At 42.5% G+C, this 26,287-nt stretch overlaps 1 protein-coding gene across 2 annotated transcripts in view; it reads left to right on the forward strand.

The window, feature by feature from the left end:
- The window catches only part of Cers6 (ceramide synthase 6), a 251,512-nt gene that overhangs the window by 141,007 nt on the left and 84,218 nt on the right, over positions 1–26,287 (forward strand). The gene's annotated exons all lie outside the window — the stretch shown is intronic.

Raw genomic sequence — 26,287 nt, forward strand, 5'->3', positions numbered from 1 at the left:
AAAGCTTATAAATACTGATGTGAACTTTTCAAATATGTTTTGTTTTTAAAGTCTAAATTACCAGATGTTGCCTGCCTGTGGGATTGCTCTTATAACAAGTGGTACTGTGCACTGTGAAAGCTCCCTAGAAACTTTTCACTGCTTGCCATTCCCTTAGGTAACCAACTGTGCTGGCTTACTTGTTTTTTGTTTGTTTGTTTTTGTTTTCACTTAGTAAGAATGTCTGGTCTAGGGTCATTTGAGCAAATGTAAATGGATGAACTTCACACTCCCGATTTGCAGCTGGAGTAAACAGACATGGCAGAACATGCTTAGTTTGAACACTTACCTCTGTGTTTTCAGACTTAGTGAGGAAAACTGAATGAGCATAAGATATCTTATGCTTACTTGGAGAAGATAGCTGTAGATAGAATTTGAGGTGATGTGGCAGATTTGCCCTTCATAGAATGTGAAGTTGCTAACAGTACCACGGTTTGGGGGTTCACGCTTGCTTCTGCTTGTAAGAGGTTTTGATGGTGTAAGGGGAAGGTGGTGGGAGCCGGGACCACTCTTTTATCCTGTCCCATCCTTTCCTTGGATAGTTTCCGTTATCTCACGTGATAAGTGTGGCCATCTGACAGCAGAACAGGAAGCACTTTGACATAGATCTAGTTCTTTCTAGTTCATTCTGCCCCTACACAAACTGAATGGCATGAAAATACCTTTTGTCCAGACTGAGCGGATCAAGAGGGGAGGCCAGTGGACCATGCAAGGCCATGAAGAAACTTGTCAATAGAATGTTTGCTTGGGAAATTTTTTTTCTTAGACCTCACCAGTTTTATACTGCTTTCCTTTCAGGCTATCACAAATGCTTTAACAACAGTAAAAGACCTAGACATGTTCTGGATGAATAAACTTGTATTGAGGTCCTTTCTCTAATGCTGTCTGAAGAGCATTCATTTGGATGAACTGCTTGATTGAGCCTCCATTGTGTGAGATAGAGACGTGTGTTGAATCCTGTTGTCAGAATACCTGTGTACAACTTTGTAAATGTCTTGTCAGCACTCTTGTTTATTGGTCCATTCAGAGAGGGTAGGTAATACTCTGAAGGTCACACTATAGTGTACTAACGGTGAGCTTCAAATTAAGTACACACTGCTGTGTCATACAACTAACTTGCTCACATTCCCAGGATGCACAGCTTCCACATGACTTCTTTCTTTAGTCAAGTTAATTAAATTGACTAAACCACATCTTTATTCCAGTTTAAATAATTTAAAAACTTACATATTTTAAATAGTTTTATGAACTTAGAAAAGACAGTATTATTGTCTCAAACCAAGAGGAAAAAAATATGGATGTAGCCTCAAAATTAAAATGAAAATTTCATAATATTGTAAATATTTTAACATAGAGTCAATACATTTTACCAACATAGCCCAAGTTTACCTTTGTGTTCAGATTTTTTCAAATAATGTAGTAGGAAAATTCTCATAATCACTGAGCAATGAACTAATTTTTATTCCGGTATCAAAAGTGTGGATTATTCCTTGGCTTTTAGAAAAATGTTTGGCAGCCTACACTGTCCAGGTTCCCTCCATCCTCACTTAGATCAGACAGGTCAGCTGTAGCTCACCTTCTAGGGGCACTAAGTGTCCTCTCTGTCCTAAAAGATTAGACAAGTCAAGACTATGTGGCATTTATCTTACAGACTCTAAGTAAACTATTATGTAGGGTTATTTCTAGGATGAGAAATACCTAAATAGTTTGAATTACCCCCAAGTCAGTGTTTCTGGATCTTCAGGTGCTGTTCACAGATAGCTCCGCCCACACATGTGACTCCTGATCTATCCAAACTCTCCTCGGGTAGCTCCATCCACACATGTGATTGGCAGAGACAAATGCTTTTGTAAAGAAGGTTCTAAGTTACTTGAGGTGCTCTGAAATCCTGCAGCCTACTCACACAAATTGGCATGCTTCCTGGGGTCCTGAAATAAATCAAACCATTGCTCAGTATGGGTATACATTTGTAATCCCATCACTGAGGAGGCTGGGGCAGGGGGATGGAGAGTTAATGGCCAGTCTGGGCTATTGTTGTTGTTTGGGTGGTTGGTTTGGATTTAGTCACTTTTAGGTGGAAATTTCTGTTTGACAGAATGTTAAAAATATTTTTAAATTCCTTGTTTTACTTTTTAAATATAACATCACAGGAATGTCACACACACACACACACACACACACACACACACACACACACATAATGAAGATATAGGTAAAAGGTATTTCTTAGGATCTACATGTTAGGCTAGTTTGTTTTTAGCTTTTAACCATTTGGTACATTTTTGTATCATAATTTTGTAAACATGCCTGCATATAACTAAAAGAAAAACTGTTGAACATACAACTGTATCTAACTTCTGTATCAAAGCCTGGTAAAGAGAGAAACCACAAGAAGTGTGTTAGAAGTTACTATAACGTTTAAAACAACAACAGAATGATTGCTCATGGGAACCACTGAGGCTGTGTAAATCAAAGCAACTGAAGAGCTAGCTGGTGGTCCCCACTGTGCAGTAAGAAGCTTGCAGCCTGAATGTGAGTCAGCTCACTGCTCCTTTCTGAGATGGTCTGCTTTTGAACTGAGCAGAGTACTTAGCGATGCTAATTAGCTTATACACAGGTGTAAGCACCTTTGCCATTGTGAATCAGTAGCAAACATCTCAAGGGCTGGTCCTTTCCTTAGTGCTTGAAAACACTAACACTCAGGATCAAGGGATTCCAGAAAGGAACTGAAAATCACAAGGAGCCCAGAAGACTTTCTGAAGAGGGGATGCTGGCTGGCCGGTGTCCCTGAGAGCAAAACTGGCCCTGTCATTGCCATGGGCTAAAGTATGTCACTGGCAAGATAGTAAAAGAGAAGAGACCCACTTCCATCCTCTCCCTGCTGCTTTCCAGCCCCATAGTGTTCCTGAGAGATCAGACTTGGCAAGACACTGGCACTGTGGAGCCAGCAGAAGTGGGGTTTGCAGAATCCAGCTCTGAGCTGAGAACAGTATCTGGGTGACTAGTCTAACCTCCCCATGTTGCCTTTACTTTCTGTAATGTGCTTCAGTAATACACTATATTTTCTTATTATTTTTAAAAACACTGTTGTAAGGGTTGGGGAGAAGTTGTTAGGGTTCATAGATCATCCTACAAAAGACCACCCACTCATGTACGTGAGGGCAAGAATGTGTATTTCTCAAGAGAAGAATTCCTGCATGCAGGGGTCAGGCACACAACAAAATGACAATGACCAGAGAAGCTGGCAGGGTCCTTTTATAGACAGCCAGGCGGGGATTAGGTCATCCTAAACATGAATGGCCAAGTGAGCAGCAGCCACACTAGTATCTGTCTGATTGACTGGGGCTGTAAGTGCTGAATTATGCCTGGTACGCAATATCTCCCTCGCCTGCCTTATCAGAAACTGAAACTGAAACTGAACTGAAACTCAGGTCTGGTAGAGGCTGGGAGAAGTCCACCATGGTGCTCCTGTGGCCTCTCAGTATCTCAGTCAATGAAATGCTTGCCACATAAGTAACCTGAGTTGGGATCCTCAACACCTATATGAAAATCCAGACATGGATGATGGTGCACCTTTGCTATTCCAGCATTGGAGAGACGGAGCTAATCAAATACCTGGAGCTGACTGGCCAGCTAGCCTTGCTGAACCAGCAAGTTCCAGGGTCAGTGGGAGACCTTGTCTCAAAATAGAAAATGGAGGCTAGAAGAAGACACCTGACACTGACCGCTGGCCTCCACATGCACACAGACACATGTGCCAAAGCACCTGCACACAGTCGTGAACATGAACACAAGCATACGGCACACACCAAAATATCTGCCGGCTGCCCTCTGTTGTATACACTTTATGATTAACCACTAAAACTTGCAGTTGAGAAATTCTCTTCCAGACTCTTTCCATTGCCTGTGCCCTTGAATTTTTTGAGTCTGACTTGAACCATGGCCCTGCCTTTTATGGTACATGTGGCCATAGCATATTCTACTGGTCTAGTATTTCCAGTTGTTATCTTCTGCTTGTTGGTCAACTTGGAATGCTTCTGAAATAGAATGGTCATCTCTTCATCTATTTGAAGGTGAAAATAAAATGTGACCAGTTGTTAGAATGACTATTCATTTACAGGGTTTTTTGGGGGGTGTGGTATTTTTAAATTGTGGAATTGTTTGGACACAGTCACTCACTTAAGGAAATCTGAATTTTATTTTTGCCTTTGAACATGGCCCATCATGTGCTTGTATCAGAAGTGCACTTGACAAGTTGGGGCGATGTCTTGGTGGTTCAAGCACGTGCTGTGCAAGTGTGAGATGTGAGGAAAGCCGGCTCAGGACCAGACATAAAGGCAGACATAAAACTCAGTATAGCATGATCATTCTCCCGATGCTTCTACAGTGCAATGGCAAGGAGAGACAGGAGAACCCCAGGAGCTCATAGGCCAGTTACCTGACACGTGCAGCATCACGCAACAAAGAGACCCTGACCCAAACAATTAGGAGAGTGAGGGCCTGAGTTTGTCCTCTGAGTCTCCATGCTTGCCGTGGCGTGTGCCTGCTCTCAGACAGATGAGTCTGTAAATACAGCACACACGCACACAAAGATTTTTTTTAATGTGCACATGACTTAGACTACTAGCATGGGGAGAAGGAACTGTAAAGATCAAGTATCCTAAATGTCTTGTCTGGGGGAAGAAAAACCGGTTTCAGAAGAGAAAATTGATGTCCCTAGGCAGAACTGGTAGTGTTTTTAAGTTCTTTGACTGAGTTCAAGAAAAGTTAGAATGCAGCTTTCAAAAAGCTAGCAGTTCAAATAATTACCGCTATAATAGTTGACCTGGTTTGATGAAGAATCCAAAGACATATCACTATGGGACACTTAGGTGGGTAGAGTTCAAGGCTGAATTGCTACCCTCTGCTTGGCCAGTTAGGAAGAACTTGGTCTACATTCAGGTGCAGTTTACACTTTGCTCTCTGAAATCTCTTTTTTGGGGGCTCTCATTTTTCCTGGAAAATGGGAAAATGATACTTTCTCTGAGATCCCTGATTTAAGTGTATATGAAGCTTTGGAAGGCTCGTGTAGGCCTGCTCAGCCTTTTGACATTGCAATACAATATTGTCATGTCCAAAGTTCATGCTCCAGAACCATGGAATGAAGTGACGAGAAAAAAATAATAACCCCCCCCCCCAACACACACAAAACCCTCACAGTGTTTTAAGTAACTCTGTGGCTTTTATGTTAGACCTCATTCATAGGCCTCATTGCATGGACCATGGGCCAGACACAGCTGCATACACTAATTATTGCTGATTGACAGTCAGGCTCTGCAGGGAATTCTGAATCTACTGTAACCTCTAAACAGAATTGATGTGATGTACTGCTGGGGCCCCCTAGTCGGTGACACCTTGCTGTAACCATGCCTGGACTCTTACTAACGGGCTAACGTACTTTTGGGAACAAAATTTCAGATCAAACTTCAGCGCTGCGTCCACTGCTTCGTCTCTCCTTGTACCCCACCACTCTCTCTCAAACCCCTTTACCCACCTGTCTCTATTTGTTCCGGTCCACTTCCTTTTTTAGCAGCTGTGGCTCCTATTCCCAACAAGAGAGCATTCCGAGGAGTGACAATCTCAGGGTAGTGTGGCACAGAGAAGGTGCTGAAGAGGGTCCTGGAGTCATGCTGTCCCCACAGTGCCTTTCCTGTCTCCATGACTAATTATCCTTCCAGTCCGCTTTATGACTTTAGGCAAGTTACCCAGTCTCCCCGGTATTTAGCTGATCTATCTCTGACCTCAGTCATGTGGTCTAAAACAGCACCTTCAGCGTGTATCTGATAATTCAGTGAAGAACCTGAAACCGAGACAGTTACGGTAAATTGATACAGTCTGCTTACAAAGCAACATGGTGATACAGAATAATTAAAAATATGCTCATAAATTTCGACCTGGAAGTTCAACTCCTATAAATTCATGCTGAAGAAAGAATCTTAAAGATTTTCAAGTATGAATATGCAAAGTTTTTAATCACAATGAAAATATTATCAATATCTATATGCCTATTAAAAACACAAACCATTTTAAATGTTCTTAATACCTAATATCAACATTATTGTTTCACTACATTATTATCAAATGAATAGAGTAACCTGCAGTTCTTTGAAAATAAATCTAAAACAGCTGTACTTATGATCCTAGTAAAGTAGTGAATGCAACTGGCCATGAAGAGAGGTAGCAAGTCTTTGTCTCGTGGTCACAACATAAACAAAGGAACAGGTAAGAATGAAGGAGCCAGTTCTTTTACAAAAAGCAGAAATATCGATACTGTTTCTAAAAATATTTTAACACATTATTATTCAAGAGCTCTCAGATGTAGAAATTAGAATGAAATACCATATTACAAAAGACCATGAAGTTATTAACAATTTTGATATGAGAAAATAGTAATTGTAAGATGACTTCCTGTTAAAATGGCAAAGAAATGAGAAGGTTTGACCTTGGGCTAGGGGGATGGCTCAGTCAGTATAATACCTACTTCCCATTCATGGAGACTTGAACTTGGATCCTTAAAACCCATATCGATATCCAGACACAACAGGATAAATCCCAGACTGGAGGCATGGAGACAGGAGAAACCCTGGAGTCTACTGTCCAGCCAGTTTAGCTGAACCAGTGAGTTCCACATTCAGTGAGAGATGATATCTCAAGAAATAAAATGGAAATAAGTAGAGAAAGACACTCAATGGTAACTTCTAGACTCTACACACATGTTCACATGTGATTGTGCCTCTGTACATAACACATACATGTGCACACACATTTACATATACACACACGTGCACACCCATTCAAAGTTTGGTTTGAAAAGTCTAGCTGTTCATATTGCCCTAATTCCTGTGGCCCTAATGTTTGGGGTTCCTCTTGTGGATCTCCTTTCCACAGTTGCATTGCCAGGGATGCCTTGGAACAACCCTGGTATAGACACCCTGGGGAGACTTTGTCATCCCCTGTGGATTCTGGTAAAACTCCAGCTCTCTGTATTCTTGCTGCTGTTGGAGAGGCAGGTTGGTTGGTTGGTTGGTTTGTTTGTTAATCCGGGGTCCTGCTGTGTTGCCCAAGCCCCCCTTAAACTGGCCATCTCCTGCCTTAGCTTTCTGAATGTGGGGACTGAGAGCTGTGGTGATAGCCACACTTCCTCACATATATTCATATGGTCTACTTTAGGAAATGACTCAAATTCTTCGCTCTGTGTGCTGCTTTGAGAACATTCTCACTCTTTACGGGTGTGGTAATGACTAGAAGACGCTCCCGGCTTAGTGAATAGCCAGGGTAAAATTTGCACGGCCAGTGGTGCTAACCACACCCCAGGAGTGATAGCCGCCCTTTCCTGAGCACTCACTGAAGGCCAGACCCTGTGTTGTATAACTCATCCTCATCCTCACCAGCAAAGAACCCAGGGCTCTCCAGGCTGTCATTGTACAAGGTCACAGATCCAGTCAGCAGAGAGGGGTGGGCCTGAATGTAAACACAGGCATTTTGGTTTTGTCACTTGCTGGTTATCAGTCTTAAGTACTGACTCTAGATTTGATCAGGATGGGTCCCTTATTAAGAAAAACACTACTCCTCCCCTCCCCCCCCCTCATGCTGGGAATAACATCCAGGGATTCACTAGCACCAGGCAACTCACTGCTCTGCCTCTCTTACTTCAGACCACAGAATTCAATTTAGTAAGTAAATTCAAAGTCCCCAATGTAAGCACCACATTTGTTTTCTCTCCTTCTTGTTGAAGTTATCCTGGCAAAGCTGAGACCCTCTAGCTACTGCATTCTTAATATTTTTGCATCATCTCAAGTATCTACACACTGTGTATAGAAATCCTTCTTATGAAACAATTAATGCAACATATTTTCTCTCATAGAAATATAAAAATGCAACATGTTTTCTCTCATAAGGCATTATATTTCTATGATATGACTAGCAAATCTTTAACATACTATTCACAGTTAGCAGCTGGTTACAACAACAGTATTCTGCACATTTGGGGAATATGTTTGGGGTGAGATTGCCCATTGCTTCTCAAACTAAAGTTTTCCAGGTGATACAGGAACTGTGCCAGCACTGAGGTGATGGCTCATAGGATCTCAGTTACAGTAATACCTGCACTTTGGTTTAGTGAAGTGTCCTCTAAAGAACATGAAAAGGCACCCCGCTACACACACAGTTGTCTTGCATTGCATTCGGGCACATCTGGAGAGGATGACATTTCATGACAGCTTTCTCCAGGCAGCCAAGCAGGAAGACTGTAGGACTCCATGAAATGGGAATGGATATGGGGGAGGTTGAGGTCAAGCATTACTTGATCTCCAAGTACAAATGGTCACTCTGACCTTACAGTGTGATACATACTTTTCTGTAATTGTTCCAAGTGCTCCTGACTCTGGTAAGTCTTTTTCCAGCTCACTCAGTCACTCAGTGTCCTATCAACTTGTAGAAACTCCAGGACTAAAGGGGGCGGGGGGGGGGGGTGTGTGTGTGAAGAAACATACATTTCATAAGTTAACCAAAATAGCACTCACTGAAATACATTCATTCTGAGTCCCCTGAAGGCATGGACTTCTCGTGAGTCTAGAGCAGAGCTTGATTGTGAAAAATATTACTCCTCGTTGGTATGCTGTGACCGAGTTGGCTTTGCAGACTCGCGCTGGCTACAGGCAGTGCCTGACAACTGGATTGCATTAGTATTCATGTCCCGTTTCCATGGGGACTAGAAAAGTAGTAGTGCGCAGGAGGGGTCGGGTAATTAGAGATGAAGTATCGATCTGCGAATCAGAGCCCGCACCTGCACAGTTGCTCTGCATTAGTGAATCATCAGCAGGGACCTCTCTGCCACACAGGCAGATCACACGCTGCATTCCACACAAAGCATTTTTTTTTAATTCAAGTGTGTTTTCCTAAAACTTGAGAGCTAATGGCTTTCATATTACAATAATCATCATGAAACATTTTCAACAATGAAAATGAAACCGCTAGATTCTTTTTTTCCTCTTAAAATCAGCTTTCTGGAAAAATAAGGCCATGGACCGCTTCTGCTTGTGACAACTGTGCTCTTTTTCATGGTCTTGTCTGGATATATGGGGAGTGAAAGGGTGCTTAGGACAAAGCTTTGATGTGGATCAGAGCATCTGACATTCCTGTCCAACGAGCCTCTGTTCCCATGAGAGACCTGTGTGTTGCCCCAGATCCTGGGTCCTGGGTCTACTGCTGTCCCCTCTAAGGTGGGACAAATGGCTGTTTATGCTTTGTTGTTGTTTTTTTAACTCCCTTGCTTTATTAACACAAAAAGGAATATGCATGCCCGACTGGGGTTGACATTGCCATTGTTGAAGCTTCCTTAAGCAAAAGCTTGGCAATAACCTTCACTAGGTTGACTCTTCCAAGACTATTCCAAGCCAGCATAAGACTGTGCCTTATGTTGAAGGAATTTAAGTATCTGTGAGTAAGTGGAAATCAAAAAGTAGCAAAGTTATCAATACAGGCAGTTACACTGGGAAGAGGAAGGCATTGGGGAACCTGCTAGAGTGAGTTCTGGAAATGGATTTCGTTGTTGCTTTTGGTACTGGAGATCAAGCCCAGGACCCCTGACCTGCACCCCCAGCCTGGAAACATTCTTACTAAGGGCTATGGTGCCTTCATATCTTCGTAAACATATGTAGATGGGCATCCAGTTCTCAGCCCTTAGATCCATGCAGTTTGCTTATCTAAGTTATGCTTCAATAAAAACATAAAATTTAAACATCTTCTGATAATTTCCTAGCTGCCATATAAAGTAGACCTTGATGTTGCTAAATAGAAATGTAGGCACAGGCATTTGATGGTCAAAAGTTGTGCTTTATGGCTGTCTTGTTTTTGGCTAAGCGTTACACCAACACACACCACATCCCAGCTTCTCTGGGGATCAGGGAACGTTGGGGGAGAGAGGACAGAAAAATTGCAGGGGCCAAAGGTTGTGGAGGACTTAGATGAACCGGTGTCTAATCATACAGCAGGATTACTACACTCAGGAATTCACAGGAGCTAAGTTTCCTATGCAAGACTTACATAATAACAAGCCAGCTAATATTCCCTCATGGATAGGGAGGTGCCTATGGGCCCCCACCCCTAACTGAGGAGCTCTTGACAGTGGATGGCTGCTCGGAGAGGAAGAGTCAGATATTTTTAGGAGTGTGGTGCTGGTAGGTTGACTACGCTCATCCTAATGATCCCACACCCATTCAGGAGGCAGAGTGCAAGGTGCGAAAAGGCATGCTGGAGCCCTTGAGGTTCTTAAATCTAATGAAAGGTTAAGGTTTGTCTATAAAGATGATCTGACTCTGTTTATGGCCACGGGTGGGGGAAATTCCACATCTAGCATCCGTCAAATCAGCAGACACAGGAAGGAGCCAGATCTGGCTTTGGGTTGGGCTCACAAGTACTTGGGAAGTTCCATACCTTGCAGTCCCTTCAGTAGAAGCTTCAGACCCAGGGTGGGGACCAAATCTGACCTCATAACCCAACAAACAATCCTAAACAACAGCCTGGTTTAGAGAGATAACTTAGTCAGTAAAATGCAGGCATGAGGACCTGAGTTCATTGCCCAGAACCGATGTGAAAAAGCCCAGTGTGGTGTTGCATGCTTATAATTCCAGTGCTGGGGAGGTAGGGAGAGGCAGGTCCCTGAGACTCACTAGATAGCAGCCTAGCCAAGTCAGCGAGCTCTAGGTCAAGTGAAAGGCTGTCTCACAAAGTCAGATGGACAGCACTTATGGAATGCAACAAGTTGACTCCTTGCCTGCACACACACACACACACACACACACACACACACACACACACACACACACACACACGGGGGGGGGGGGGGGGGGGGGGGAGAACACTACAGAATTACAAATTACTTGCCATAATTTAATATAGCCCTTTAGATAACAATGCAGAAATTGAAAACAGGATTTAAGCCTTGACATTTGTTCATTATGGTCATTTCTTCCTAAGATGAGACATCAATTCATTCAGTAACTTTGGCCTGAAACCTGACTTTGACAAATTAGCATTTGGGGTAATAGAGTGGAAATGTTGCACCTGATGGGTATTTTTCAGAATTATATTGGAAATGCTATTCTTTTCCTCTCAACATATATTTTAAGTTTTTAAAGAACATGCTTAATATATCATTGAGAGCTGGACAAAGCACATGCTACCAACAAACCAAGTCAGAAAGCTCCCAAGTTCAGCGCCAGCCTGGACTACGTAACCAAACCACATGTCACAAAACAGCCATTGAAGCTTTTATCCTCATGTGTTCATCACGGAAATGGTCGGCCAAGAAGCTGATAGGAGTACAGAATGTACCTCTTCCTTTTGGCATTGTGAGGAAAGGGCACTCATTTCTGGCTCATTTTATGAAAAGCTATTTTTGTCAGCGAGGGGAAAAATACCCTACTTTACTGAGTAGCTGACTCAGAATGAATGGATTTATATTTGACTTTTCCAGTTCAGACATTTATCCACAGATGAGACAGATTTTGAATTAGTAAGAGCTCTTTCATGTTATTTTGAAGGTGTTTTGCTATTTGTGCTTTCATATATTTGGGATGTTGTTTTTCACGTTGTGTTCTCATAGCATTTGTTTCAAAGAAGTGGTATTCCATTAGGCTAGCTTGTTTCATCCTTAAAAATGTCTGACATGCTGTTCGTAACCAAGTTCAAAGGAAGAGTGTGGATCCGCGGGCTCTCGAGCCGGAACAGGCCTCGGAGTCATTTGGAGAACTGGTGAGCTCCTGGATTCCTGTGTCTTTTTAGCTTCTGATTCTGACTGGAGAGAGACTTTTCAAAGAAACAGCAGCAGTGGTGTGGTGTGGATGGTGGGTGGTGGGTAGGGAGTTTCATCTTGAGTGCTGCTGTGTTCTGTCCTGGTGTTTACTACTTCCTTGGGGTATTTCTTTACTCTGGCTGCTGAAACACCACAGATGGAGGGGCTTCCAACAGCAGAACTTGTTTTCGTCAGGTTCTGGAGTCAGCAGTATTGTTTTGTTGCTGCAAGTAAAAGCTAAGGGGCTGCTGAGGCTGCGTCCTTTAGGAGACACCAGGGGACTCCCCAGCTCCCAGTAGCCTGTTCCAGGGCTTGTGGGTGGCTGCCATCTTCCTTTTTGTAGTCAAACCTGCCTCTGATAAACCGAAATGCTTCACTGTGTGAAGGTCCTTACCTTAGTCACTTCTGCGAACTTTTTGCCAGGTAAGGTGATACTCCTGCATCCGGACGTTAGCCCTTGTATCTTTGCCGGCTGATACAGAACGTGCAATGATGTGAAAATCCCATTCTCATCTCTGCTGACCGTGCAGCAGTCATTCACTGGAATATGAAGAGGGGAATGTCATTTAGAACATGACAACCTTCTCCTTTGAAACTGACAAGAATTTCCAGACGGTAACATACAGGCACCTGCAATAAATGATCATGTTATTCTATTATCTTGAAAACACCGTGGAAAAACATATTTTCCATCAATCAATTTTGCTAAGAGCTGATATAAAATTTTTCTCTTAAAATGTCACATATTTTATACATGTTGGCCAATAGAACATGTGATATGCTCACAGTTATGTTTGATAACTGGTACCACATGGTAAGGACTTCAGTGGTGCTGCAGGTAGACCTCTTGGGATTCGAGTGAGGAAGGCGTGCATATTCTGGAAGTTCAGCAAAGTGGGAGCTGAGGAGTGGACTAAAGTTGGAAAGATAAAGGAGTCATTGACCATGAAGATGAACAAGCGACAGGGAGAGGAAATGATGCTGGAGAAGAGTCAAAAGATAAAGCTAGAACTTGGAAAGGATTGTATCCAGGGTCAGGGCAAGAGAGGTCTCAGGTGATGAAAGACAGGCAGGGTGCTAGGCAGCGCCCGCGTCCATGTGGGACAGGCAGGACTTCAGCTTCCATTTAGGAGAAAAATAAGTACCAGACAGTTGAACAGGAGCTGGGAAACGGCCAGTGGTCTCGGTGTGAGGAAGGAGTTGGACGCAACAACTCCTGGGTGCATGACCACACGTGTTAGCCCTGCAGTGACTGTACTGGCTGTGGCTTTTGCCTCAGCTCCAGGGAGAGCTGCCTCCTCCTCTGCATCAGTTTTGTCGTGTTAGGTACACTCAAGGATGGTTGGCAGAAGGCCAATTTTGAACACTTGGGCACGGAAGAGCCTGAAGGTTAAGAGAGAGAGAAGAGGACACAAGCAGACTTTTGGCAGTTTATTAAGTTACATCTGAAAGGAGAGAAAAGAAAAAGTGGAAGTTTCGAAAGACTTTTCAACTTGGGCATACAGTTGAGTGGGAGAGCACTAGCCTGGCCTGCGCAAGACTGGGAGTTCATTCACCAGGACTGCCAAGTTTAACTCAGTAAGTGGGCAAGTCAGTAAATGACGCACAGAGAGAGCTCTTCCTCCTCCTTTTTCCTTTCCTTTTCCTTCCTCCCTCTCTTCCTCCCCGCTTTCCTTCTTTCCCACCCTCCTACTTTCTTTCCTTCTTCTTTTTCCAGAAAGTGACTGTTTGTTGCTTAGTTTAAAGAAACATGTTGCTATTTCACTTAGGATCTTTTCTCGCTGGACTAAGAAGCCAATTTTCCATCCAAGGGTCACCTACATTTCATTTGAAGGTTTTGGATAGTGCAGTGGAGGTACAACTCCCTGTTTTCAGTGCTGGAGATGGAACTCCTGGCCTCATCCAGGTGGGCTGTGCCTCCAACCAACCCCTTAGCCTGCTTTTTCAAAAAGCTTATGCTTAGGAAGTACAGCTGACTTTTAAGTAGACTTTAGCTCTTTGGTTTTGTAGGAGAGCGGGCAGCTGATTTGAGAAAGGAGGAAGATGTGTACTGGAGCATGAGCAGTGCTGGCTTCCTCGCGTCTTAAGCTATGCCTGTCGAGACCTGTAATGTGATAGTTCAGAGATCTTCTTCTTGGGCAGGGCCTTGTGTTGCTCCACCATTTCGAAAAGAAAACTATGTCAGAGAGGTTAAGTAACGTCAAGTGGCAGGGCTGGCATCCAGCCCCACTCTGTGTGATTCTTCACCCGCCTTCACCACAGTCAAACAGCCTCTCCAAGGAAGAAGACTGCAGCTCAGCCTTGCGTCAAAACCTGCGATGCCAACCTACTCTATGATATTATACTTTGCCTTCAGTTGTAGTGGGAGGATACCATTTTTAGCTTTAAACATGCTCAGTGTCTACTAAAATTGTATGTGCATAGGGTTTCCAGAAATCCTTTCATACTTTTCTACCAAGGGAAGCTTTGCTTACTGTACTAGAATATAGAACGTGTTCTCTTTAATGGGAAAGGTCCGCGGCTCCCCCCACCCCACCCCTGCCTGGACACACACTTCAGCAAACCTGTTTGACCTGTGGTAACCTGGATGGTCAATGCCTGCCATGCTCAGACAGCCACCAGGACTGTGGATTGCGCTGGACTCCTCCCTTTCCTTTCCCAGTGCTCTTGGCTGTGCGCCTCTGCCTTCCTCACCACCCTGGGCTGCACAGGGGACCCCCAGAGATTCCTAGGAGCTGGTCGCTTGCCTCCCTGTGCGCCTCTAACCCTGTCAGTACTGCAAGCATAGATCCTGGAAGTCTGTCTCTAATGCACACCAGATCTGCTCTTTATCGGATGGCAGAGGGGTTAGACTCATGGAATACGTATTATGAATTGAGCAAACTTCAAAGCTAGAGAGGAGAAAAAAAAAGAAGTAGGAACTGAGCATTTTGGAACTCATTTTTTAAAATGAAGCTGATGCCCCCACATAATACCTTGCTCCTGGGTTGAAGCTGACATTGGGAGAGTCGGTAGTAAAAGTAAATAGACCATTTGAGGGAGACTGTATAGTCTGAAGTGCCGTTTTCTCTTCACTGTCTCGGAAGGGAAAGGAAAAGCGGGAGACACAAATGCCAGAGGGCATCCTGTCGCCCTGGTAGATGTCCAGAGTGTAAAGTGCCTTCCACCCATCTCTGAATCTTTCTCAGTATCTGCGTCATTGGCAGAGCTTGTTTCTTTCCCAGCCCTCCTGCCTGTTCCCAACACAGCGGGGATGGCTCTTCACCTTTTTTTTTTTTTTTTTTTCCCCCTGACCAACAAAGATCAGTTCTTCTGGGCTACTGAAGCCTATATACAGCCCCCAGGCTAATTCAGAGCATGACCCCCTGGGTCAGGTTAAAGAACTCCCCCACTTCATACCACTGTACCCCCAATGATGCTCTCTGGTGGCTCTAGCTGCATCATCTGAATTTACTTTCGGAATGAGTTTCCCAGAAATCCCCTGGGTCTATGCTGATGGCACTTACATCATACCTAAGTATAGGCCTTGAGTTATTCTGTGAAAAATCCCTCACAGGAGTTCTGTAGTTTTTAAATATGATTTCTGTTTTCTCTTGCTGCCAAATATACGTGTGCATGTGCGTGTGAAAGTACCAATCGTTTATTCATTGTTTCATAGATCATTTATATTGATAACATACTTCTTGATACAGAAGTAAATTTTTTCTTCTGCTTCCAGAATTGTGGAAATCTTACAGTTTGTGGGGGTGGTGTTGGGATAAACATGTGTGGAAGCCTCAGGAAATTGGGTGGTGGGATAAAAGGAAGTGGAAGTACAGAGGTGGGGGTGGAGTGGGGGATTTTCTTTGTAAGTGAATGAGAACTTCCTCTTGGGGGCAAGTGTTTAATATATGTTGTAGCTTTTATTAAACAGTACCACTTGCTAAGGATCATGTATAGCAATTCCAAGGCCATGAAGGTGGAGTTGGATTTGTGATAACTTACGGTGCTGTGTGTTTTAGTCATACACTTTTGCATAGCAGTCTAGTCCTCATGACTTCTCCAGGGAGCAGGTTTCTCCTCTTCCCCTCCTCCTCTTGGTCATCACCAAGCAAAACTCTAAGCATCATAAACTGTGTGTTTCTTGTCCAAAGGGATCACCATATTCAGATTAACTGTCTCTTCTATAGCCTTTGGGGCAATTATATATTCATTTTATGACTTTGAGGCAAGAAGAAATTTTCTGTGACTTTAATCCGAGTTCATATATTTAACCCCAACCCCTTTTCCAAGCACAAAGCTTTCGAAGACGAGGCTGATATCTGTGTTATCAGGCACATCATAAGATTAGGCCCTGCTGCAATGGTGGCATCTTGTTGCTTACATATAGATATTTACCATACAGATAACCTCCTTCCTTCCTTCCTTCCTTCCTTCCTTCCTTCCTTCCTTCCTTCCTTCCTTCCTTCCTCCCTCCCTCCCTCCCTCCCTCTCTCCCTTCCTTTTCTCCCTCTTCCTTTCCCTTGTTCATAACTACTCTCATATAATTCAAATGTATATAAGAAGTAATTTTGTTTTAACTTTGTGAATTGCACTCACATTCACCGACAGGAAACTGGTTAAGTGTGATCTACTGAGGGACCATAGTTCTAGGGAACCAGTCATTAGAGTCTTCAATGCATCTGTGGCCAGCAGCCTCATGAATCTGGTGATTCTCACTCCCTTTGCCCGTTGACCTCTTAGATTTTTACTTCTGTTCAGGTTAGCGATCAAAGCATTGCCTCTAAAATTGGCGTGCCAACTAAGAATGGAAGCAATTATGACTGGCTAGTACGTTTCTTTTCACAAGCTGAGTGCTAGTTCTCCAGTACTAACTTACTGTTTGATCATGGGAATGATAACACGCAGTCATTATCTGAGCTTAGATGCTTTGTTTTTAATCCAGAAACTAAAAAGTATTTAATAAACCACATATTTAGTTAATGGTCTCTAAATTCCTAGCCCTTACCTTCTAAATAAATAGGTTGATTGAGACATTATAAAGGGAATAGTTTATGAATTGCTAATTTCGTAAAGCTTTCTTTCCATTAGTTTCATATTAAGTTTAATGAGATCTGAACATTTGCAAATAGGCAAAATAATGGGAAGAAACAACGAAATCTGTTTATTCTGGAAAGCCTGGCTTTTCCACCTCTACTGACAGTCCATTCAGGGCCTCTTCTGTATCTCACAGGAATCACATTCTTCCTCCTGCTGTTCATGTCCCAACTCTCTCAAACCAGCAGGCAGTCTTGCAAATGTGCAGTTTCATCATACAAAGGTGATGAAGAGCCACGCTGAGAAGAAAACCTAGAAGCACATTTGATTTGGGGCAGAGTGCTGACGGTCCATTCCCCACAGATACCTCTGCTCCTCAGTCTGCCTGTTTGGGTGTTGTATAGTTCTCTGAAGGCGGGTGGGCAATCGTGCTAACAGGCCATTGGAAATAAGTGAGTATGAGGAAAGGACTTTGTTGTTGTTTATTTGTTTTGTTTTTTTAAACAGCCAACTATCATTAGAAGAAAGGTAATTGAAGATTTTCAAGTTCCTCTGAGGAAAAGAAACACCCTGCTGATATTTGTAAATGACTGTTTTTTTTTTTTTTTTTCAAATGAAACCTTAAAGGGAAGATATGTAAGCCCAGGTTGAGGCCCAGTGGGCTTCCTGTTTCCAGTGGCAGCCTCTACTTTCTTGATGGGGACACTTTTCAGGTAGATAGCTCTGATAAAAATAGTATGTCATCGCAGAAAACAGTTGTCCTGATGGCATCAGGGGACTGTCCGTAAAACAAGGACATTGGTGTGCAGGTGGAATTTTTTTTTCTTTTATTGTAGTACAAGATTAGAGCTGGATATCTCGTCAGTGGACTGTGGCTGCAAGAAAATGGTGTCTGGTGCCAGCAGAGCTAAAGACTGTGACACTAGATTCCTGCCAAAGCTAATAATGAGCTCGGACTTACAAATCCCTGTCTTAGCCCTGGGACATGGAAAATATTTCTCTTCGGTAAATAGTTAGAAATCATCCGCTTGTAAGTGGCTGTCAGATTGCTGCTGGCACCATATTACTGTTCAAAAGAAAGGGTTCTGGAATGAGATGGTGCTGATTACTGGCTGTCCTACACAGTACCTTTCACTGTATGTCCTCACTAATCTTTTAGAAACTTTTTTTGCTTTTAAATTATGAAGCACTCATACTTTGAAACTCGGATTCCCTTTCCCACTCCATATATTTCAGGAATCCAAAGATATCAGTGTCCTGAAAATTTGATTACAAATCAGTATGGTTATACTACCTATATAGGATATTATATAAAATAATTTAGATTTTGTTTTGAGTTAATGGAGTAAGGTATGGTCAAAGTCAAGGTTACAAATCCTGTGTGTCATAAAGTCTATGAGCTGACATTTCATTTTAGGGAGTACATGATCTAATCCAAAAGGTTAGGCCTCTAGAAGCACATCTGGATGGATATTGGTGGCCACTTACAGCATGAGCTTTAGCTCTCAGGTGCTAAGACTTTTGTGGAAAAGTTTCTTTTATAATATGTTGCACATCTTGTTACTTGAAGATAAGTAACCGATAACTAAGATTTTTTATAGGCTGATTTACTTTTAGAAAGTACAAATAACATTCTTACTATCTCAGGTATCCTGTGGTAGATGAAGAGTCTGTAGGTTAGGGAATTTGATTCACCCAAGACCCCTTCAGACACACACAAGACTTTAAGCTAAGCCTACTCAACTTAGTTAAGGATGGCTAGACCACAGTCATGCTTAACGAGTAAGGCCAGTATGTACCCAGATCTCCAAGAAGAGAGTACTATCTTTGCTTCTGAATTTCTTGTCAAGCTTCCCTCTCATTGAGGCAGGTGGACATTTATCTCTTGCTCGGTCCCAGGGGTTACAAAGGTTCAGTACTGACAGAGGCAAGTCCAAAGTTGTCATTGACCTAAAGGCAGGCAGCAAGCAGCGCTTTACCTGAGGAACTGTTATATTATCCAGAAGGAGCATAAAGCCTTCCAAAAACAACTGCCCTAGAAGACACCCCAACACATCCTTTTTGGTACAGGTTGTGTAACTTTTAACTGATGGTGTGGTATGTAGTATTGTGTATCACTGAGTCAACAGAGTCAGTCACATCTGTTTACTGAAGTTTTAGCCATGCTTTTTCCTAGATGTGTGACAGAGTGAAGTATTAAAAGTTGCTTAACTTTTCTGTGCCTCAGTTTCCTTATCTATAAAATTTAGATGATAATAAGGTTCACGTAAAGCCATTGCAAGAATTAAATAGTCTGTAGTTTAGACTCAATATAAATAATAATTCAGCTATAACTGTGTACAGTAAGTTTTTCTTTATTGAGTTCTTGGGGGAATCAATAAGATCAACTTGAATGACACTGTACAGGACTCTCAGGCCTCTTTTGCCCTTAGGTTGACATGATAAGACATATCTACAGCAGTTTTTAAAGAAATACCCTGGCTTTGTTTCTGAATGCGCCATTATTCATTTCAGACTGTAGGCAGCCCTCTCTAGATCATGCTCTGTGTAAGGTTCCTGGCCCTCCATAGAAGAGGAAACCATTTGCTGGGGCCAGTGACTGCTCACCCAGCAGAGACTCCTTTTCCCAGTCTTGATCATGCTCAATTCCCTAATGGAGTCTCAGGTGAGAGACAGTTCGAGGATGATTGTGTAAATAGCTACTGGAGATTAAGGGCTGTTTGCCCAGGGCTCAGTCAAAAGTTATATATTTTTTCCACCTTTTTTCCCCAAATTCATGAGGGCAGATTAGAAACTTAAAGTTTAAAAAGTCAAGTAATTTATCCAAACTATTATAGCAAGCTTGTGGTGGTACTATAATTTGAACTTAGGGCATCTGGTCTCTAAACCTAGCTTTTAACCACAGTTCCCCGGGATTTTACATAGAACTAGCCCCTTCAGAAATGCTTTTACAAATTCCAAGAGGCATGGAGCCATCGGTTTCTGCTAGAAGTCATTATGCAGAGGAATCTTGTGAAACCTTTCCCTAAACACCACAGAAATAATATCAGACTATTTCATATCATATCTTGTTCATGAGAACTCCTAAGGGAATTTTCTCATAGTTCTTAGCAATCAGAATGGGTATGTTCCCTAAACAAATTACCCATTTTCTAATGTCATAACCTACCCTAGTTGGAATTGACCATTGGAACTTATCAAGCATATTCGTGGGAATTAAAAGGGAAACCTTTGAAAAGCACCTGTGGGGAGGTTTGGCAGTCATGGTGCTGGCAGAAAATATTTGACATGGAAGCAGTTCCAAAGTTAACCATCTCTCTGGCAGGATATGAGCTTTGGATGCATTGGGGTTTGATGTTGGGGCATGGAGGTATGATCATGGGAAAAGGCTAGTAGTTTTAATGCAGCAGAACAAGAAGGATACATTTGAGTCTGCAGGGGTTCCTGTCTGGATGGTGGTTAGGAGCAATCTGGGGTACTACCATTCCCACAGCTCTGCAGCACCTGTGTCCTGGAAGGCTACTGGGTGACTCAAGGAAAATAAAGCATAGGAACAGAACAACCAAATCCAGGACAGCCAGAACCTGACAGAGAAGTGCTAGGAAAGGCCTGCTTTGTTTTGTTTTGTTTGTTTTTCCAAACTCCCACCGTTTATGTCCTTCATTACATCTGTAATGCAGTGAAGATCAGAAAATCGTTTTCATTAGAGGTTAGCACCGTCTGCTAGCCTAGCAGCTGAAGATTGACCAGGCATATGCAAGGAGGAAATTTTAAGTATATCCCCACGTATAAAGTGTCCTATTTGGAGACCAGCTGTTTGTTACCAGTCACGGGCAGCGGCAGAAAGGAGCTCATGGGCTCACAGTTTCCAACTCTAAGTGGCAAGACCTTCCTCCCCTCTTAGGGTTACAAATGATACTTCACATCTCTTATCTTCTGCTTGTATTTCCTCCCATTATTCGTCTGTAGCTCAGGGGTTATTGTTTTCCTAGAGCACATTTATTTAATCTTGACATTTTTCACTCCTTGGATTTAGAATTAGGTTTTGTCTTTGTTTCATGCATCCAGTGTGAAGTTGTCAGGAGTATTTAGCTAAGAATCATCAGCACCTTTGAAAACTAAGGTCCCCGCAGTGAGCCAGATACACAGAGCAGCAGGAGATGGCATCAGCTTTAACCCTGCCAGCCACCCACAGGGATGCAGCAGAAAGTCCGTACGAGCTGTACTGGTGCAGCATGGCACGCTGGCATGATGCGATGTACAGGCAACCGCCGTTCTCGTTGGGGCTTTATGGTGCTAAGAACCAGCTGTAATTTAAAGAGCATTTTTACCTAAAGCTTTGTGAAAATGGATTGGCTTACAGACACTGCTGTTTCTTTTAAATAAGAATATTCTATGCGCTAATGAAACAGTTGGCAGAATATCAAAACTGTTACAATAACTGAGTTCCTGGTTATAATTATTTGCAGCTGTGATCCTGGGGCCCTGGTGTATCACTTATGGCTGTCTCTATTTCTAAAAATTATGTGCCATTTTTCATTCCTGCAAGCATGAATTTTGGTTGTACTAATTGGATATCCTTTCTCTTGGTAATTTTAAACATCGTCTGGGTGCCGGGCACAAGTTACATACTTTGCTGTGTTGTTAGGTTAAATGATACAAAGTGGTTGCTGAATTTCACATAATGGTTTCTTTTGACTGATACAGTTACATGATTAAATGAATAAAATTAGGAGAGACAGGGCAGTAAGAAAGAGCTCACTGGGAAAGACTGGTGAGAAGGTGCCAGCCTGCAGGAGAAGTTGATGATTACAAATAAACCCTGAGAGGTGGGGTGACCGCTCCAGTCGAGAAGCCTTTGGAGCAGCCTCTCAAGCATGTTGTGGACATAAAAGTAGGAACCGTAGGCTGCAGAAATACTCAGGCTGAGCTAGCAATATCCAGGTAAGGCTGGAGGAGTGTCTGTTTCATTTGCTGCAGCAATGATGAAAGCTTAGAGTCCGAAGAACCTGTTAGGACTTTGGTTTCCTGGTACCTGCTTCAGTTCTGATCTCTAGGAGACTAATACCGTTTCCACCTAGTTAGCACTGCGTTTTCTTCCTTTGAACACTGATGTCTTTGAGTGATAGATTTTTATTAATGCTTCTACACTACCCTTCAATGACATACTTACAGTTTTCCCCCAAAGGTAAAAATGATAGCACTTTTAAAATGGTGGGTGAATCACAGCTCTAGACTTTTTCAAATTCAGTACGATTAAGGATTAGAAGTATTTTAAAGTAACGCAAAAGATCATAGGAAAAGGGTATAAGACAAGAGTCATCCAGCAGTCTACAACTGCTACTGGAAGGCAGGATTTTAATGTATGTTTAGTTTAAAATTCAATGTATTTTCTGGATATGTATTTTGGAATTTATATCAAATTCATTTTCGTTCATTACTACTATTAATATATGTGTGTTGCATAGTTCACGTTGCATTGCATCTTTTTCATTCACATGATAAATATATCCTCATGCCTTGAAATAGTACTTGACATTGTTATTTCAGTAATTCCACTAAAATTATGTGGATTCATCATAATTGACTAGTATTCTTCCAGTATTAAATAATGCAAACTTAAAAAAAAAAGAAAATTTGTATCTTTCTTTAACCTTAAAATGTGCTGGGTTTATTTATCTCTGATGGACTCTGGATCCACCTTTAAAGCGTGAGAGTGCTGCTTTCCAGAACAAGTCAGGCATTTTCCATTCCCACCTCATGTGTGATGGTCCCACTCAGCTGCCAGATGAGCAGGGCAGCCATTTTGCTTCACCCTCTGAACAGGTTAACTGTTTCCTCTTGAGGCTCCTTCTCCATGGTTCTAGTGGACAGAGAGCCTCAGCTAAACAAGCCGTTTATCTACAGGCAAGAGCCTAGACAGTGTGTTGATAGCAGTAATGTACATGAGAAGAGGCATAGAGAGGGAGCTAGAGGGAGCCTCCCTAAAGGCAAGTGAGACTCCCCCCCTTCTGTCATCCCCTCCCTCTTCCTCACAGATGAGCTGGCCCCAAGGGCAATGTTGAACTTCAGGGTCTAAGTCCTTCCTAGAAGTGGTGGGGCCCTGAGCACGGAGAAACATGGGCCCTTGATGACCTCACAGCAGCCTTGGGTCACCTGCTTCATACCTGAGGAATTCTTCCCTCAGCCTAAGCCCATTTCTTTGAGCTTCTCTGTTCTTCACATGTAATCTCCACACAGTGGCCAAACTGTTTTCTAGAATCCATCAACAGGAACATGTGAGAGTCCTTGGCAGAAGTGAAATGAAACATAAATGAAAAGATATTTTTTGTTAGTAAACAGCCATAAATCCCACAAGTGTTTGTTAACCTTAAAATATGAGTCTTTTCTTAAGGTATTTAAATTTTAGATTTCCTCATGCTCTAGCATTTCATGAAAAAAACCATCGGGAAATAAAATCAGGCAGGTATTGTTAACATAGAAGTTATCCAAACACTGGCATTTACTTAGAAGAGGCCACTTTGACATAAAGGCATTCATTGCCTTTGTACTGGGCACAAAGATCCTTTATGAGAGGCTGAATGGGATACGCAGTGCCCTTAGATGGTGGGAAATATTATATCCTCCACTAGCAGGTGAAATGATTCCCTAGCCACCCGTAATAGCGCTGATGGCCTTTAAGTTGCTCTCCCTTTCTCTGAGCACCTATGACTTTTTCGCAACATATAATTTACTTTATCTGGCAGTTTCTTTTATTTATTTTTATTTTCAGTTGCTCTGGTGAGGCAAGGATCTTCGTGTGTTGACTGGATTCACACACCTACAATAATGACTGATAGGATCACTTAAATTCTCATAAATTATGTCCCTTGCTCAAGATTGTTAGCCAGAAACTTCAATGTCTACAAATTGTGACTAGATAATCTAACTCAGGAAACATGTCCAGGGTCTGAGCACTTGCCTAGCATACTTGAGGCCCTAGGTCACATCCGCAGTCCTGAGAAAAGCAGTGCACTCTGAGTTCCTATGCTATACTAATTTTCAAATTAATTATTGTTTCTGCTGACGACACATTGTATTAAATTAGCTATCAAATGATTTAGAAGCTCTGTGTAAATATTGTTCCTTAAAATTATGTGTAGCCGGGCGGTGGTGGCGCACGCCTTTAATCCCAGCACTCGGGAGGCAGAGGCAGGTGGATCTCTGTGAGTTCGAGGCCAGCCTGGTCTCCAAAGCGAGTTCCAGGAAAGGCGCAAAGCTACACAGAAAAACTACTCAAAAAAACAAAAAAAAAAATTATTTGTGTCAGAGAAAAATTGAACAGAAAGAACGGAGGATTCTCATATGCCCCTCCCTCCCATCCCCAGTTTCCCATTACTAACATTTTTGTCTTATTAATGTAGTAGTTTTGTTAAAAATTGACAAGCCAGTATTAAAAGTCTATCATTAACTAAAGCTTCCAGCTTATGTTAGGGCTTGCTCTTGCCTTGTTCATACTATGGGCTTTTACAAATAGTTAGTGGTGTTGTCACCATTGCAGTATCATGCAGAATAGCCTCTTGTCCAGAGCTGCCAAAAACCTTCGTACCAGTGCTTGTGTAGATATAACTCTTAAACTCAATCTGGACAAATACCAAGGAGCATGTAATATACTTTCTTGTTGTGCCTTTTCAATGGGCCTGCTTTGTGGAGCAATGCTGGGAAGCAGTTGACATTGGAGTGAGGCAGGGGTGGTGCTGAAAGTGGCTTTCTTGGGTTCTGTTCTCTTCAAGTCTCCTGCATCTGTATATATAATGGCCTGAGAGTGTACATGGAACATGCGAACATTGCTTCACAGGGCTCAAAGTAATTCTCATGTTGTCAGAACTTGAAAGTATTAATACATTCCTTGTGTTTATATTGTAGATGTCATGCAAATTAAAAGGTGGTTTACACAATCCAATCATCTTTGCTAATTCTCAGCAATAAGAGAGTATGTCACAAACACTTCACAAAAGCATTCACGGATGCCATGGGTAAGGCTTGTGTGTTTGCCACATTCTAGTTTGCCATTGATTTATTTTCTCCTTTTATAAAGAGTTTGAGTTAAGCAGTATTTCTGGCTTGGAATACTTAGCAAGTATGTGGTCCCTGCTCTTGTCATGGTATTCCGAAAACCCTCTAAGGAGGATGCTGACCTCATCTGATGTTCTATTGGTCATGTCATAGCGCAAAGCTGAGGGTAAGTGAACAACAGAGTTAGCACTCTGCTGTCCCGACAGGTGTTGAGAAATTGGGCTTCTGCCTAGCCGTGTGTGGGATCACCGTGATGCTTTCTTCATCCCGCTCAGTGCTGCCTCCTGAGCACCGGGAGCTAAACCTTGCCTCCTGCTGCCGGTGCTGAGCTGGGCTCTTGATTCTGCATCCTTCGTGTGTTTTGCTTACAGGTTTTCAGAGATAAGGGCAAGTCGGTTTCCTTTTTTTTTTCCTTATATAAAAGTCGTCTGGTTAATTAGCTGGTTGTAGGGTGGTTTTTCTTGTTCTTGTTCTTTTTTTTTTTTTCTCTCATATCGTTTTCTTATCTACTTTCCCTAGGTAAAAGCTACCACTGTATAATTCATCCACCTTGACAACGCAGGAATGCTGTTGATTCTTTTCTGTGTCCCAGATAAGAGAACAGAGGAAACAAACAGAGAGGCAGGGAGTGTAAGCCTCCACGGATGAACCAATTAGGAGAGCACAGATCAGAGCACAGATTTTGCCACATGAGATCCGAAACGATAGAGAAGGCCTTCAGAGAGTTCTCTATCTCATGGGAGGTGGCTAGCAAGCAGGTGTTTGCAGCCCAATGAGTGTGGGAAAGGAATAGTCACAGGGTGGACTGCTGTGAAACTTATTTTGGGGAACTGGGAACAATTCTGCATAATTGTATTTAGCAGTGGCTTGTTAGCCAAGAAGGATACACAGAGAGAATCCAGAAGGAGATTAAAAATGGGTTAGCAATTGCCTTGAACTCATAAGAAACCTGAGCTTTACTGTAATTGATGTGAAATCATCTGATGTGTTTTTAAAAAAAGAAAAGAAATGGGGGGAGAGGGGAACCGTATTCCCACCCTTTGCCAGTTTCGTTTAGACTTTGAATTGAAACTCACAGACATTCCAAGAGTATGTCAAGTTCAAAAACAAATCACCCTTTCCTTTCTTACTTCTCATTGTCCTTCCCTGTCTTAGCTTTTAAAAAAGAAACAAAACAAAAGGTTGTCTGTGTGTGTCCAACATGACTTGGCCTCCCAGCCTGCCGGGTGTTGAGGTTACGTTCCTGTGCCACCACACTGGAAAGTCAGAAGTGCTGCTGTCGCCTCCACCTCCTCCCTGTCTCCTAACGACACAGCGTATCCACCAACTCCTGCTGGGAATCAG

Source organism: Peromyscus leucopus, chromosome 4 (assembly GCF_004664715.2).
Source record: "Peromyscus leucopus breed LL Stock chromosome 4, UCI_PerLeu_2.1, whole genome shotgun sequence".
Taxonomy (NCBI): domain Eukaryota; kingdom Metazoa; phylum Chordata; class Mammalia; order Rodentia; family Cricetidae; genus Peromyscus; species Peromyscus leucopus.